We start from the raw sequence: 15,078 nt of genomic DNA on the forward strand, positions 1-15,078 counted from the left end.
TTTCAGCTCGATCGTTTGTCCATTTGATTTTCCACGATCCTCGAGAAATATCATAGATACGCGGGGATATCGATCCCAATGAGATGGCTTCCTCGAGCTGTTGTCTTTAAATCTATTTCGCCGAAAGATCGAAACGAGAACTTCCTCGTAGCTTCCTCGAAACTCTAGGAATTTGCTAACGATAGAAGAATCAGGATCGAGTGGAAAGTGGACGAAACAAGGCAGGGTTAAAGACCTCGTAGGAATCGACTTAGCGAGATTGCCAAGATCGCCGGTCATCGGAAATAAAACGAAAACATTGCGCTCAAATTATCGATCGTTTACACCGGCATACAGCAACAGGAAGACGAACGTTGTGCACTTTGAGAGCCACTGACGTAGCTCAACCGAAGGGTACCCGTTCAAAGGGAAAGACGAAGATTTCCCCGATGCGGCCCAACGTCCGACCTTCGTCATTCGACAACGTTGAGCCCCTGGCCAGGGCTCGGCTTTCTACCTGGGCCCAGGTACCATGAATCGAGGACGTACCCTCATCGGTAGACACATTTCTTTAGGAATTTTGCCTGGCTAAAGAAAGGAAGGGCTCCTCCTGAGACGAGCCGAATCATAAATTCTAACGCGATTAACAACAGTTTATTGACCCTCTATCAACAACCTCGATACTCATATTTGGTGCAGTTATAGACCAGGCTGAGGAATTTGTATATAACCGATAAAAAGATTTTGACGAACCCCCGCAATTAATTTTACGAGTCTTAAGCTACAACTTCAATAGGATTTATTAGCTTGTCCATTTCGTTTTACATGCACAATATTTTTCTTGTTCCATACTATTTATTGTATCACGTACGATCCATTTTCTTTCTATAGAACAAAATTCACGTAATTCGAAAGACAAGTAAGAAAACACAAATCCCATTCGGCAGAAAATTCCATGTAAATGAAGTTGGGCGTCTATCGCGCGCTTAAAAAAGGAAAGGGGCTTCCCGGACAACCCAATGTCATACACGACGATCACTACGGGGACGTAGAACGCTATCTGGCGAGGAGCTCGCGCCACGTAATCGTAGAAACGGTTAAGAAACGAGCCGGTCAACAGGTTAGGGCATTAAAGATCCTCAGCTCGGCTGGAACTGAAACGAGATGGATTCTTAATGAATCCGAGAATCGCGGCCGGGGTTTAGAAGTGGCCGAAGACGGGGATGGTGCAGAGTCGTGTACTCGATTAATATTAAACGTGGCTGGTCAAGCAACAGGTCCGATCAAGAGACCCAAGCAAGTACGTACATTCGCTGGATCCAGATTTCCGTGCGGCGGGACATTGCATAACGTCTCTTTATCGAGCTCGTTTAGTCAGCAAAGATATACGACGTAGAACAGATAAGTGATATGACTCAAACTGAATTAAGAAGCCTATCTTATCGGCGGACGGGTATTCGTTGACTTTCGTCACTTGCCTTTTGCACCGATCAATTCCGTTTCCTCTTGGCAGCTTGGCAGGAGCTGTAGTCTCGTGCTCGCGATGCTCGCAACTCGGGACAATGGCGTTGCAACGCGATCATCGATGTATTCTCGCCGCTTGGCGAAGCAAGGTGAATCGATCGAAGGGATCAGGTGCTTCTCGATCGTCGTAAATGGAATTCTCGTCGGTGTACACGGTGTTTCCTCGCGCGAAACATGCACGCTCCCCCGCGGTACCTGTTCCCAATCCTCGCGATAACACAGTTCCGTGAAATCCTAATAACCCCGATTAACGCGTAATCTTTATTCGGCTGTGTCGGCCAGCATCGCGGCTGATAATGTTCTTCTATGCAACGATAGAAGGCAAACGATACCCCGGAAATTACGTACTTTGGGCGAAATTCGAGCTAGAGGGTCGTCACGTGCTCCGTACAGGGGTATATCTTCATCGCAGAGGACCCTTGGATGGACGATTTGAACTTTTAGATCGGCAGGACGCGATGTTGAGGTCTCTTCTCGTAATCCACGGTAAGAAGCAACAGTTTTCGTCGTCCCTTCTCCGCTTGGAAAAATCTCGTTTCCTTAGACGAAACTCGACGTTGACCCTCGGCGGGAACAAAAGCGGGTCGTTCGCGTCCAAAAACCTAACATCTTCCGCTCTTCTACGTCCTCGGGGAAAGCTCGCGCGATACCTCCACCGCGTTGCGGATACTCGTCGCAGGAAACAAGCAAGAGCCAATGATAAACGCTCGTCGATGACTTATCCATGGCTTGCCCGTTCGAAGGACCGCGGATATTTTGCAAGTAGATGTAAGGAAGACCGCAGGAACCGTAAGACGTGTTTCTTTCAGCATGTTGCCGCGACCCTTCTAACAGTAACGCTCATGATTTATATTTACAACACTCTGTTGCAACTCGTACGCGTGGCCCGTACTCGGAGGATTCGTCACGCGAAACCTACCTGTTCGCCACTCGACTCGAATACACCTTGCGACCGTCCCACTCGTCAGCGACCGTGTGCTCGCGAACTCGGCACACGAGAGAGACGCACGTGTATTATTTAGCGTGGCCGGCGGAGGCACCTGCCACGTCGTAACCATCCTGTTCCCTTCTTCTTTCACTGTCCTACGATGGCCACCTCGTAAACTCGAGCCAACGCGCCCACTCGTCACCGCGAACAGGTTCCGAACCGTACGTCGCGCTTCCTCTTTCGCCACTCTCGCGGACCTCGCCCATCTCTCGCTCCGTCTAATTATTATCATCAGGTCGATCGCGTACTTCGCACCTGTGCGAATCAGCCCGCGCTCCGAGCAATCCCATTCTTATGCACGTGCTCTCGCTTCGTTTCAGTTACGAACCAGTTACGTAATCTCGTTCCGCGCGTCCCATGCGCTCGCGCTTTTACCCCTTTCACGCCTTCGCGTGCTCCTATATAAACTTGGTGTCATCCAAACATACGGCCGGTAAACTTGGCGTCATCTAAACACACAGCCAGTGGCAGTTCTAACCCTTCAGGGGCCCGAAGCTAATGACTATTTTGAGCGCGAGAGTTAAGACCGAAATGTCGCAAGGTCTAGCCAGGTTGATGTTTGTCAGATCAATAGGAAATGTACGTTTACGTCTGCCGGTCCTTTGGCTCATCGGAGTACGATGTTCACTTAGGCGAACGCTAACTTTGCTTTGTAGCAGCGAAGATACGAACGATGCATACTCCTGTCTCATTTTCTTCGTCTATCGAATTAAATAGGCTTCCGTCGTGTTTCCAGGGAAATTTAATAATTTCCAAACTAGGGGCCGAAGTAACGAGATAATCGAAGAAACGCCGCACTATATCCCCTTGACTAAATTGATAATTTAAAAATATGATAAATTAGCGAATATTGGAAAAAATGTTGAGCGTACCATTATTGGAATATTTACAACGAAAAGTCCAGCGTTAGGAAATCGCTAACGTCGCAGGCGAAAGAAAAACTCGTAACGCTGGACAAGTTTGCTTAATCGTCTTATGTTTCGAGGCGCCAGGATCTCGGCTTTACTCTGTTACTACGAACGACCCGTCGAGTACCCCGGGGGCCATTCATAAAAATTCGTCACAGCTCGCAACGAAATTCTCGATACCTTTAACGCGCGTGATCCTGCAAACTTCGTTCGTTCGAATTCGCAGACAGAAGGGGGACCAAGCGTCATCGAAGCCGATAAATATTATTAACAAGAAGCAACATTTTTTAATCCTAACCGTCGAAGCCATAATATTTTAACGCTCCTTATCTGACATTCTCATTCTCCTACACGTTTATTTTTTATTTGTTAGAATATTTACTATCAATTCTCGTTGAGAATGTTCAGTAACTTCATTTGGCGTGATACAATGACGTGGTTTGTAATAGTTCATGTCGTTGGTTCTAGTAGGATCTAAGGATTTCATCTAAAGGGTATTTTCTTTTTAGTCCGCGGATCTGGTCCGTTGTATCAGGTAGTTGGGTGACTAATAGCTTGTGGTGGTTGTTGTTGTATCTGCTTCTGGACTTGTACATTTCATCTTTGAGGTCGCGGATTGTTTCGTTGGTTACATACCAGGCTGCATTTATTAGGGATCTTAGCGTTTTCTATTGGAAGCGTTGGAGTATTTCAATGTTGCAATTACTCGCTGTTCCATATAGTTGGATTCCATAGGTCCAGACAGGTTCTATTACGGTCTTATAGAGCGTAATTTTGTTTTGTCGGCCAATGAGCGAATACAATTTTTTGAGTTTGTCCCTGAGTTGCTCCCATTTGTCTGAGACGCGTTGTTTCCACGTTAGTCTCCTGTCCAGAGTCATGCCCAGGTATCTCACCCTACGCGTTTATAACGCACTAATCATTAAATAGCCTAATTATTCGTCTATCTATGTCTATTCATCGTAGAAGTAACTGTAGACACTGATCCAAAGAGAAGAGACGAGAATGGCGCATCGGGGACGTTGTTTGCCTCGCCTGGCGATTTCCATCGATCGAAATCGTGATCCGCGACGATAATGGATCGAACGATGCGTCGCACTGTGTGCACGTGTAAGCAGGAAGATGCTGAGCGTAAAAAGGCCGGAGGGGTGAAAAAAGTGCATGAGAAAGGGAGGGAGCTCCCACACACAAGGGTGCCGGCCGTTGTCTGCCATATGGCCCCTCTTTTTTTAACCATCCCTGTACGGCTTTCTTCCCACACGACAAAGGTAGCCAGCCGTGTGTGCGTGCACGTGTGTGTTTACAGCTGTACGCGCGGCTCCCGTAGTTACCGGCTTCCTCGAAAGCGAACAACCTCTTTTTTCCCTTCCTCTTTTTTATTTTTTCTTTTGTTCGCGCTATAAGTTGTAACAAAAGTGAGCAACCAGCGAGAGTGCGTGGCGTCAGGTGAAATCGCTCTCCGTGCGCACGTACACGCGTCTCTCTATCGTATCTCTGTCTATCGTCTTCTCGCGGCGATAGACCATTTTGTCCGGATACTTTGCACCGAAGGGATAGGAATAGTTTAACGTTTGTAGTAATTTCGACCGGAGGGTTTCGTTGAAAATTGCAATTTCTGCTTTTAGACACCGGGTTCAACGCTTCGATTTCTATTTTTGCCGGTCGAGGGGATTGTGCGGTTTCCGCGGGGCGACGGAGAGGAGGATAGGTATGCAATGGAATAGTTTTACCGATTTAAATGAAGTTCCGCGAGTTGCAGCTCGGTTTCCAACAGATTTATCGGAACTCGTTTCCCCGTGCTATCGAAATCCAGCGATCCTGTCTGTCTTTCGACCCAAGTATACGCCGTCTTTAAATATATTCGTAACCGGGCAAAAGCCATACGATTTTCACCAGTCACTCTCGGAATTAATCCCGATTAATCCCAACGCGCGTACGTGACGGTAATTTTACAAATTACCAACAGTTCGACGCCGCCAGTCTCGCTTATCGACCATGCGTTTGTCTAACTCGCTGCTCGAACAGCCAATTTGCTAGCAACCTTTCGGATATTGTTTCGCGTCCAGACAGAAAGAAGTGGCTGCTTTTCTTCCAACGAGCCAATAACATTGGCAACAACCGACTCGAAACAAAATGCCTTTCGAACGTGATGTAGATTCGTAGCGAATATCCTTAACAGTAACGAACCACTGCGCTCTTTCGTATAATCCTATGTCTTCCTTTCTCTTTCGGTAAATACAATAGAAGCGTCATAGCTTCCCTACTGCCCCTGATTACCTCAAAGTTAGGCTTGCATGTTTTGTCCCGCAATAAGCGTCACCCAAAGGCTAATTGTCCATACAGGTGATGTTTATATGTTCCGTTCTCAAAGAAACGGACGAAAGGTACAAGCTCAAAGAGGAGTTATTGTACCGATGCATCATCAGGTGCATCAAACTCTGCATGCTGATTCGAATATGTTTACGTTGGCGTTTAATCCCTCTCCGGCGACATCTTCTCCGAGAGAGCAGTTGCTGGCTATTTCGTCCTTCTTCTCGCGCTTTTCCTCGACGTTTCTCTCTTGAAATTCTCTCGCCTCGTTTCTCACTTTTTCCTTCAACTCTTCGTCTTCTCCGCGCACGCTCGTCCGCCGCTAATTGCGGCCAATCCGCGCAGCTTCGTATCTTCCTCGGACCTGCAGGCGAGGCTACGTGTATTTATTCGACGAGATGAAAATCGGAAAACATAAAAAGGAAGAAAAGGGTGACAGTTTGTAGCGTCTAGCCGGAGCTGCTTCGTTCGAATCTCTCCTTCCGTTTAATTAGCAGCCAGATTCCTCGACGAAGGCCAGATGAAGGGTGCTGAAATATCGTTTCTTCGCTCTTCGTCTCTTTATTTCGACGTTGGTAGGGGCGACGTTAAGAAGCCAACTACATTTCCCTTTCTACGCTCTGCTCCCCCGTGCTTCTTCCAATTTTCCATCCCCCGTCCGCCCCCTCTTATTCTCTCTTTTTCTCCCGACGATTCCGAGTGCTCGGGGTGCCGGACCCTTCGTTTAGGGCACCGCAGATGCCGCGCGCCCCACTAGATTACGTGCCGTTGGTTCTCAACCTTCTGCCCCGCGCAACGTAAACCTAACAGACGACACATTTATTTCCATCCACTTTTATTTCCATCGAATTGCCCGAGCTGTCTCCGGTCCGAAATTTCAATGACCAAACGCGGACCGAGGAGTTTTACGCGCTCGCAGGAAGTTGATAAGCGGAACAATCACAGCGAACGCGTGTAATACGAAAATACCTAAAACGTCCAACGTATGGAGCTTCCCGTAATACTCGGCAAAGCAATCTTTCACCAGGGTTCTACCTTTCTAGACGCGCGTCAATTTGCACGAAAGTCCGCGGTCTGGTCATTGCTATTGAGAGTCGAAAGTACCAGGGCGAACGGCGTACGCAGAATTCGCGAAAATGTATAAAATACTCGGAATAGTCTGGGAGTATTTAGCGGTTCGAATGGATCGTCGTTTAGGTTCTGTTTGTTTAATTCTGTTTAGAACCTCTGCGGTCTGGTCGTCCAAGTATGAAATAGGAAACTTTTGCAATCCTTAAATTCGCAGCTACGAGATCACTTTAACGATATTCCTGACGCCTTTCCGCTGGCAATATCAAGGATGGTGATGTTTGAATAAGTTTGATCGATGCCACAGTGCGAGCCTTTTTCTCTATTCTTCTGCAACTGGATACTTTGGCTATTCTAGCCGCTCATCCTCGCAAATTTAAATCGCACCAAGTATAATTCTACGTACGTACAATTTTATTAATATACGTATAATTTATATCCTACGTTCTTTGGTACATTTTACTTCGGTACATCAAGAAGTTAGGAAACGGAGGAACTGAACACAGATGGTAGACAATTCCTAGAACGGTGTTCCCTGGATAACAGTCGCGTGCCTCGAAAGTACGCGAGCAATACCGCGTTACCCTCCATCCATCGTCTACTTTCCAAAGAGGAAATTCTCCTGCTTACCGAACATACTCTATCCAATACTCTTTCGCTTCTCCAGATGTTGGAAGAGCCCTAACGATAAACTCACGGAATAATGATTAAGTATTTGAAATAGAACGAGGGAAGGCGAAGCTGGGCCGATGGAAATGACAAAACCCTTTTTTATCTTTACCTTGGTAGGTAAAGTTGCCCAAGTGGTGGGATACAGGCCGTGCAAAGTTAGTTCGTAACGAGCGAACGATACGTCGAATCGAACGAAGGAGAACGAAGATAGGGGCCAATGAGAATGATAAAACGCTTCGATCGTTTCAATTTCGAATCGGTAGATACGACATCGTAATTAAGAGGGAGGCAAGATATCGCGAATAGCCTATGGTGTTTTTCTGTTATACGACGCGGTATTAGCAAGGGGTAGTGAGAACCGCTTGCAAGCAGGGAAAGCGGCAACCCTCCCTTTTCGGAGACCTTCCTTTATTCATCCCCTAATGTAGGACCAGCGCGCGCGTACGTTCTCCTCTCGCTGTCACGACCACGGTATATAGGCTAGTGTATTTATCGTGAAAGTTGTACATGCAGCGTATATACGTTTATATCGTACAAAGGATACGCGGGGTACAAGACTCGCAGGACTCGTCCGTGTACGTGTGCACGTCGGCGCGCGCGATAAATGCATCGCGTGTTTGTGCGTACGACGTACAAACACCCATAAGCGCGCACCGCTCGTATTTTCGCCGTTGCAAATGTTGCAGCGCGCGCCGTGAAACTGGGTCAACATTCGCGGGACTATTCTTCGGGGGCGACGTTTTTCGTTTAGCTACGATGCCGATGCTCCTTTTTTCGGAAAAATTTCAGACGAAGACGAAGCGCTCGAATCGTTGTTCCAGTTGAGACATTTAGCCACGTCCGAAGCACGCTGTAACAATAATTCTCGCATGAAAATTCGAAGCTACTGACATCCCTTTGAGTCTATCCCAAAGCATTTTTTAATCGGAAGATATATTCGTATGCAAATACCCGTACGTCTTACGCTTCATTCAAATTGCTATTTTTCTATAAATTTCACATATACGTGCGTATATTTCAACAGAGAGCTACATATACGTACCTTGTTTGAGATTTTTCTATGCAAGTTTCTTAATATTATCCTGCATTGTACTTTACCACGATTATTCCCGTTATATGTACTCGGTCATTGAATGTACACGGTATAGAGCTACTTCAAGTACAACGCTCAATGGTAATTGTAGGAAAATTTGCATTTAGAGGGTGATGGACAGATGAGCGAGTAGATCGACATCTATCGGTACAGACACGCATCAAAGGTAGTTTTCACCCTTTGTCCCCCTTTGTCGACCCTCTCCATTATCAATGAATCGGGCACGTGGCCCCGAGCATAAAATGTACGTACGATCATGTTCGCCGAGGATAACGCTTATTCATCGTACTTTTCGGCCATCTACAATAAACGTCCTGTAGATTCCAGATCGCTGCTTCTCGTATTTCTTTCTCTCATTTAAAGGTCGTAAACTGACCCCCTACCGTGGTCTGTTTCGCTCTAGTCTGGTCGCGATATACGCTGGCTTTCGGTTTTTCGTTGGCCGGCACGCGAACGGCTATACAATTTCGGTCTTCTGTTCTCTGCTATCGATTTTCGATCGTCTTATTTAAACGCGTCATCGTTTTCGAATTGCAGCGTTCACTCGATTATCCTTTGACGAATCGTAACGATAGCGTAAAAATATATTGATCGCGTTTTGTAACATATTCTTTCCAGCCTTCAGAACGCTCTCGCTTCTGTATAATTGTCCCTTTTCATGCTCTCTTTGTATCTATCGATAATACGATGTGACAGTTTTTCAATGGTCATTTCTTTACAATTATCATAATTGTAAAAATATATCGCAAGAATAATTAGCAATTTAAAGTCAAAGTAATGAAACGTCATTTTTGTTCCGTCCGATTATTTCGTTTTATGCTTTCTGTTATATTAATTAATATATATGACGCAGCGATCAGTTCGTCTTTTTTTTTTTATAATTATTATTATTATTAAAGGTAAAGATTCACAACATTTGTTTCTTCAGTCCGAATTTAAGTTCTTCCATGGTTGATTATTTCCTGAAAACATCCGACTACTTTAAGATAGTTTCAATATACTATTCTATCCAAAGTACATAGACGAGCATATAAAAATAAAACTAGCATGCAGCATACACGTAGCGAAACATAAAAGTCAAATCTGGATGCAACGCGTAAAACGTACTAGAAATTTAAATCCGTTTCAAAGCTATCGGATTTCTTAAATTTTGTTTACATATCGATAAAACGAAAAATTCAAATCTCACGCGTTGCCATCGCTAAATTCTATAGAGCAAACTAAAAAAGAAGAAAATTTTGTAATTTCAGAAACGGCAGGCCTGACAATCTCAGGTTTTTCAAAGTTTACGACGATGAGCGCGATTTACGAGTCCTTGAAACCTAAGTCTAACTGGCTTGCTCCCCGACAATCTTATCCGTTCGACGAGATAGCGTACCGCTAATCTGCCGCGGACTTTACACCGTTAAAGCTAGCTAGCGCTCAGACAGCTTCCAGGATCGTACGCGCGAAACTCGAAGTCGAATTCGAAGAAACGTCGCCGCTCGGCAAAGATGTTGCGCCATATCGCGAAACGAAATTCGACGATTGCATAATTCATGGTTGAAACGAGGAACATTCTCGATTTCGAAAAATTTTTTGGTACAGTCAGATTCGACGAATGACTCGACCGAGACATAAGAACATAGTCATTCCGAGCAGAGTTTACTCTCACGGGGAAGATATATTACGATTTTTCCCTTTCTTTTTATCGCTGAAATACTATTAGATAATTTTATACTGTGCAAGCTACGAATAATTTGTTCATAAATGTACAGTACCGTAAATGTGTCAGATTTAGATTGTTAGAATGTAATTTCTAATATAATTCAAATTATTTTAATAATTTGCTCGACTGCACTGATCGTGGAAAATTATCCAGAATATCATACCTATAAATAATATAGCACGTCATTGATAAATGGACGGATAAAGAGTAGACAATATCTGGCGATAATATTATTCGTTGAAGAAACGTGAAAGCTACTCGTCAATTCTATACGAAAAACGAAAATCTTTTATCCAAGGATACGCTCGCTGGTTTCTCATTTATTTAAATATTCCCGACGGAATTGCGTTCGATAATCATAACACGGCAAGCTATATCGTACGCGTTGTTATTTCTTGGCCCGATACCGTGGTGCGCGACGTCGTTGTCGAGCTGTTTTTCGTAGTTGGCGATCTCGCCGGCAGGCGTCGCGTCGCTCGAGTCCCCTTTCGAAAATAACACACGGCCGGTTGACGTCATGTTGTCATGACTGCCGACCGCCGGCACCAACGTCGCCTCGATGTGTCGTTCTTCTGATGGCCGAGCAGCGTAGAAATTTCGCAGCAACGCGACTCGATTACATTTATCCACTATGCAATTTTGAATACGAGGCGAAGCAAAATTACGATGCTTCTGCGATGCATCGCGTGACGATCATTTTTTAAACCGATACTCCTTCGACAAAACATAAAGATAATATACTGCGAACTTATTTTACGCCTCGACTTTGCTCGTATCATTATCTCTTCCCTTTTTTCTTCCTCCTTCCACGTTTGAACTTTTAATGTATTCAATCGTATTTCGTTCTTTCCGCGCGCTCCTTCGAAACGATTACCGAGTCTATTGCATTTCTCGTTGGTACGATCGAGTTATTGACCTAACCTCCAAAGAAGCAGAGCAATCGACTATTTTCCGCCGCTAAATATGCAAAGCTAATATCGTACCGAAAATTCTGGAGCATTTGAATTCAAAAATGCATTCAAGTATTCGATCTTACAGTATCATCGTCCCAATGTATTTGTATATGTCTAGCACGCACACATATAACTTAGGAATGTACGACGCCACACACTGACTGGTTTTATCTACGGGGCTCCGAGTGGCTTGAGCGGGGCTTCGTGTGTGTTCGTTCTTTGGCTGACTAGATAGCTTTGACTCGTGTAGCAAACATTACCTCATCGTCAGGCATAGCCGGATCCACAACAAACCTCCTCTACTTTTGATTCTTCTCTGGTTCTGTGCTTGCTCGCTGGTCGTAGCAAATCAAATGGAGTAGAACTCATTCAAAGTAAACGTATTTGTCAATCTGTTATTCAAATTACAGACACGTGTCAATTACTGCATATACGTATGTCGAAAGAAATTTCTTTATTTCCTCTATTGAAAGGAATTATTTTTACCTTTGTTTACGTTATCCATTATTCATATTTTCATTTTTCCAATCTTTTTTACATGCCAAGTGGAATTTCGCTTGATTTTACAAAGAGTGACGCAAAAGCTGACTTTATTAATCTTCTCATGCGTATGCTTTAGCCAGTCTAGATAGGCTTCACGCGGTGAACATTATCTTATTGCGAGCACAGTCGTCATGAATCTTTTCTAGTTCTGGTACTTCTCTCACGTTTATTCCATTGACCTACATTCCTGACGATAAAACAGGAATTGGAGCAAATTTGTTTATAGAAACTCTGTCATCAAACTTTCTGTGTAATTTGTCGACATAATGACACGTATTTAACGATAATTAGTCGCAGGGATACTGTTATAAAATTCGATAAATTATTTCCATTCTTTACCCAAGTTAAACGTAATTTAACAAATTTGATAATTTATTTGTTTTCGAGTTTCTTGATAAGTCGCTTAATAATAAAAATATTATAACAGGTTATGATATTAGGCGATATACGCTATTTTGAACGTACTTTTATCTGATTAACCTCGAAATAACTTCTCTCTGCGAGTTAATTACGGAATTCACTGGTAGATGGCATTCGTGTGAAAAAAATTCAACGTTATTTAATAAAAGTAAAAAAGCTGTTTCGAATACGAATAAAAGACGGGGAAGTGTGTTTGTATTTTTATAAAATTTTAGTACAAAAATATTTTCGTTTCAAACACGTTCGGTATATTTTACAATCAAAAGCAATTTTCATTGACGCGATCGAATTATTTGAAATAGTTGCATTGGAAAAATTTCAAAGAAGAGATATGAAACGAATGAAAGTAATTTCCCGCCACTTACCCTCGGAAATCAGTGGCACGGTTCTCTAACTCAGATGAGGCTCAAAAGATTCTTCAGTTGCGAAAGTGAGCCGCGCGAACCGCAACCCTTAAATATTTCGTGAGAGGAAAAGAGAGTGGGATGAGGATGCTTCTTGACTTTGATTTATGGGCAGTTAAGAGCCGTGCATTTCTACCACACACAGTTAATCCGTTACGCGGTAACTCCCCGCAGCAACCACCCGGTGGCCGTCTTGATTCAACAAGTGCCCGGACCATGTTTCGCAAACATTGTTTGTAAGGACGTTGGTCGAATTCTTGAGCGCGTTCACTGAAATCTTCATCTCAAACGTTTCAATTAATGCGGCCTAACGTAACTTAAGAAGATACAAAATCTACTGGCGACCTGAATAACACGGCTGATAAAGTAGAAATTCGCAAATAAAACATTCAGATTGGAAATTCGTCATCTTTCTTTTTTTTGCGCTATTCTATCAATAAAATGAATTACTGTGTTTCAAAAAAAAAAAAGTGATAGCACAAGAATTCCGAATATATTATATCATAGAATACATATTGTTGTTAGCGTGACAAATAAGGATATTGAAAAAAGCATTGATCGACAAAGCGAGAATTACTTTCCTGAGAAAAATCACGTTTTCACCGTGATGGAAGGCGAAATCAAGCTTGCGGATACGAATCCGTCATTGTTTTCCCCGCGATTCCGTGAATCGTCTCTCGGAGAGCTCCGGGACTGGTCGACCCTGTTGGAAGGAGAACCTTCGCGAGCGAGTCGTATTCCAAGTAGGCCGCCGCGGCGGATGTACACTGTCGAGTCGAGATTGAGTCGTTGGCTGCTGTTGCTGCCGCCGCTGTACTAACTAGTTACTTCTAGAAATCTATAAATCGTTTCTAAGAAAGCCTGCCTTTCTTCTTCTCAAGGGTTCTTGATGATGAAGTTATTTTAATGAAAGGTAATTTAATTTCTTGTACCGATAACATCATAATCGAAAAAGATATATTTAAGTTCTTCGTATTATTCCAAATTTCCATTCTTTCTATACTATTAATCGAAAGTTTCATTAAAGAAAACGTTGAATTGCATTATTTACTTTATCATAACCACGGATATATATCATGGGCGCGCAGTATCGTCTCTGATGGCATTGCTCGTTTCCTCGGAACTTTTTTTCCCCTCCTTTTGTCACCGTTGTTCTTGCCAGTTGCACACGCGGCTCGTCGTATTGGCCGAACAACATAACGCATCGATTATCTGTTAAATGACGTTCACGCCACCGAGCATCCCCTACCCATAGGTCAGCTCTTCGTGACTTCCATTCCCTCCATTTCTGTTTTTGCTTTTTTTTTTTTCTGAAATCAAACGTCATGTGCAGACCACGTGGATCCGACAAAATGACGAACGTGTCGCTAGTGACATCCCACGGCAATACGTTCAACTAACTGCGCTGTCAGCGATTCTCAACCACATCCACGTGATGATTTTTATCTCTCGAGTTTTTCGCGTCGCTCTCTTTGCCCCTTTGGTAGACTTGCTTCGGTAAGCAAAAGTTGAGGGAGGGAGAGGCGATTAAGTAAGTAAATACTTACTTTCACCCGTACAGTCGTTAAATCGGATGTGCACGGATATAAATCATCGATGCTACGTGCTTTATCATTTTGTTTGGGGTTTCGTCGCATGGGTCGATCAAGTTTCTCATAGTTGGTATCACTGTGGATCATACACAAGATATTTATTTATATATGTGTAAGCTCTATGTATATACGTATATTAGTTTCATAAAAAAAGAAAGTAATAGAAAATATTTAATTTTTATAATACAGTAGAAATATGGTAATATTACGCGTAAGACTTGGTATTAGAGATATAGGAATATCACACTAATCAACCTCAAAATTGAAAATAATTTCGCTTTGATAAATTTAATATGTTACTATATATGTACCTTTGAACGGATATGAAACGAAGGAAAAGGAAAACAAAGACGGAGGGAAAGATAAAATGAAGAGGAGTATTTCACAAGGGGCCCGCATGCTTGCTGATTGAACCCATGAGTAACAACACTCCCCTGTCCCCTTCGCCATTTGTGGCCCCCTTCTCTTCCATACCCACTCGATCATCCATTCCAACGATGACTTCTTCCAGGCTAGGGTAGGGAGATGTCTGACGTCATTCTCCAACGTCTGTCAGCGAGCCGACCCTCTGAGTCATGCAGTCATGTCGTTTTGCCTACACTCTTGTTTGTAACCGAGTATCGAGACTGAGCAAGGTCTTTCGCGATCATGTCACTAAGTTGTTATGGAGGGAAAATCCCTAGCCTATTCGAACTTTTCCCCGTTCGTAAAAACTTCGACGTCCTATTTTTGTTTCCCATATAACAAAAACTTCGATTCTTATTGAATTGTCTCTATCTAATTTCATATTTCTTCTGATAAACGAATAATATCATCGTTTCTTGTCGTTACCTGTATAATTTTACAACGCTTACGTTCTAATAAATATCGAACTGCCAGAAAAGGGAGACGTATGAAAATATATTATATTATTTTA

General features: G+C 43.4%; 1 long non-coding RNA gene and 1 pseudogene across 19 annotated transcripts in view; one reads left to right on the forward strand and one right to left on the reverse strand.

The window, feature by feature from the left end:
• The window catches only part of LOC105666653, a 410,566-nt gene that overhangs the window by 386,878 nt on the left and 8,610 nt on the right, over window positions 1–15,078 (forward strand). The window contains exon 1 of one of the 19 annotated variants that reach the window (XR_007227040.1): window positions 14,911–15,052. The exons of the other annotated variants lie outside the window; for them this stretch is intronic. This is a non-coding gene — a long non-coding RNA (uncharacterized LOC105666653). Of the gene's footprint in view, window positions 1–14,910; window positions 15,053–15,078 lie in introns of those variants that run through there. 19 annotated transcript variants of the gene reach the window in all.
• On the reverse strand, window positions 756–14,285 carry LOC110120016 (annotated as a pseudogene).

This window comes from Bombus terrestris, chromosome 17 (assembly GCF_910591885.1).
Source record: "Bombus terrestris chromosome 17, iyBomTerr1.2, whole genome shotgun sequence".
Classification (NCBI taxonomy): domain Eukaryota; kingdom Metazoa; phylum Arthropoda; class Insecta; order Hymenoptera; family Apidae; genus Bombus; species Bombus terrestris.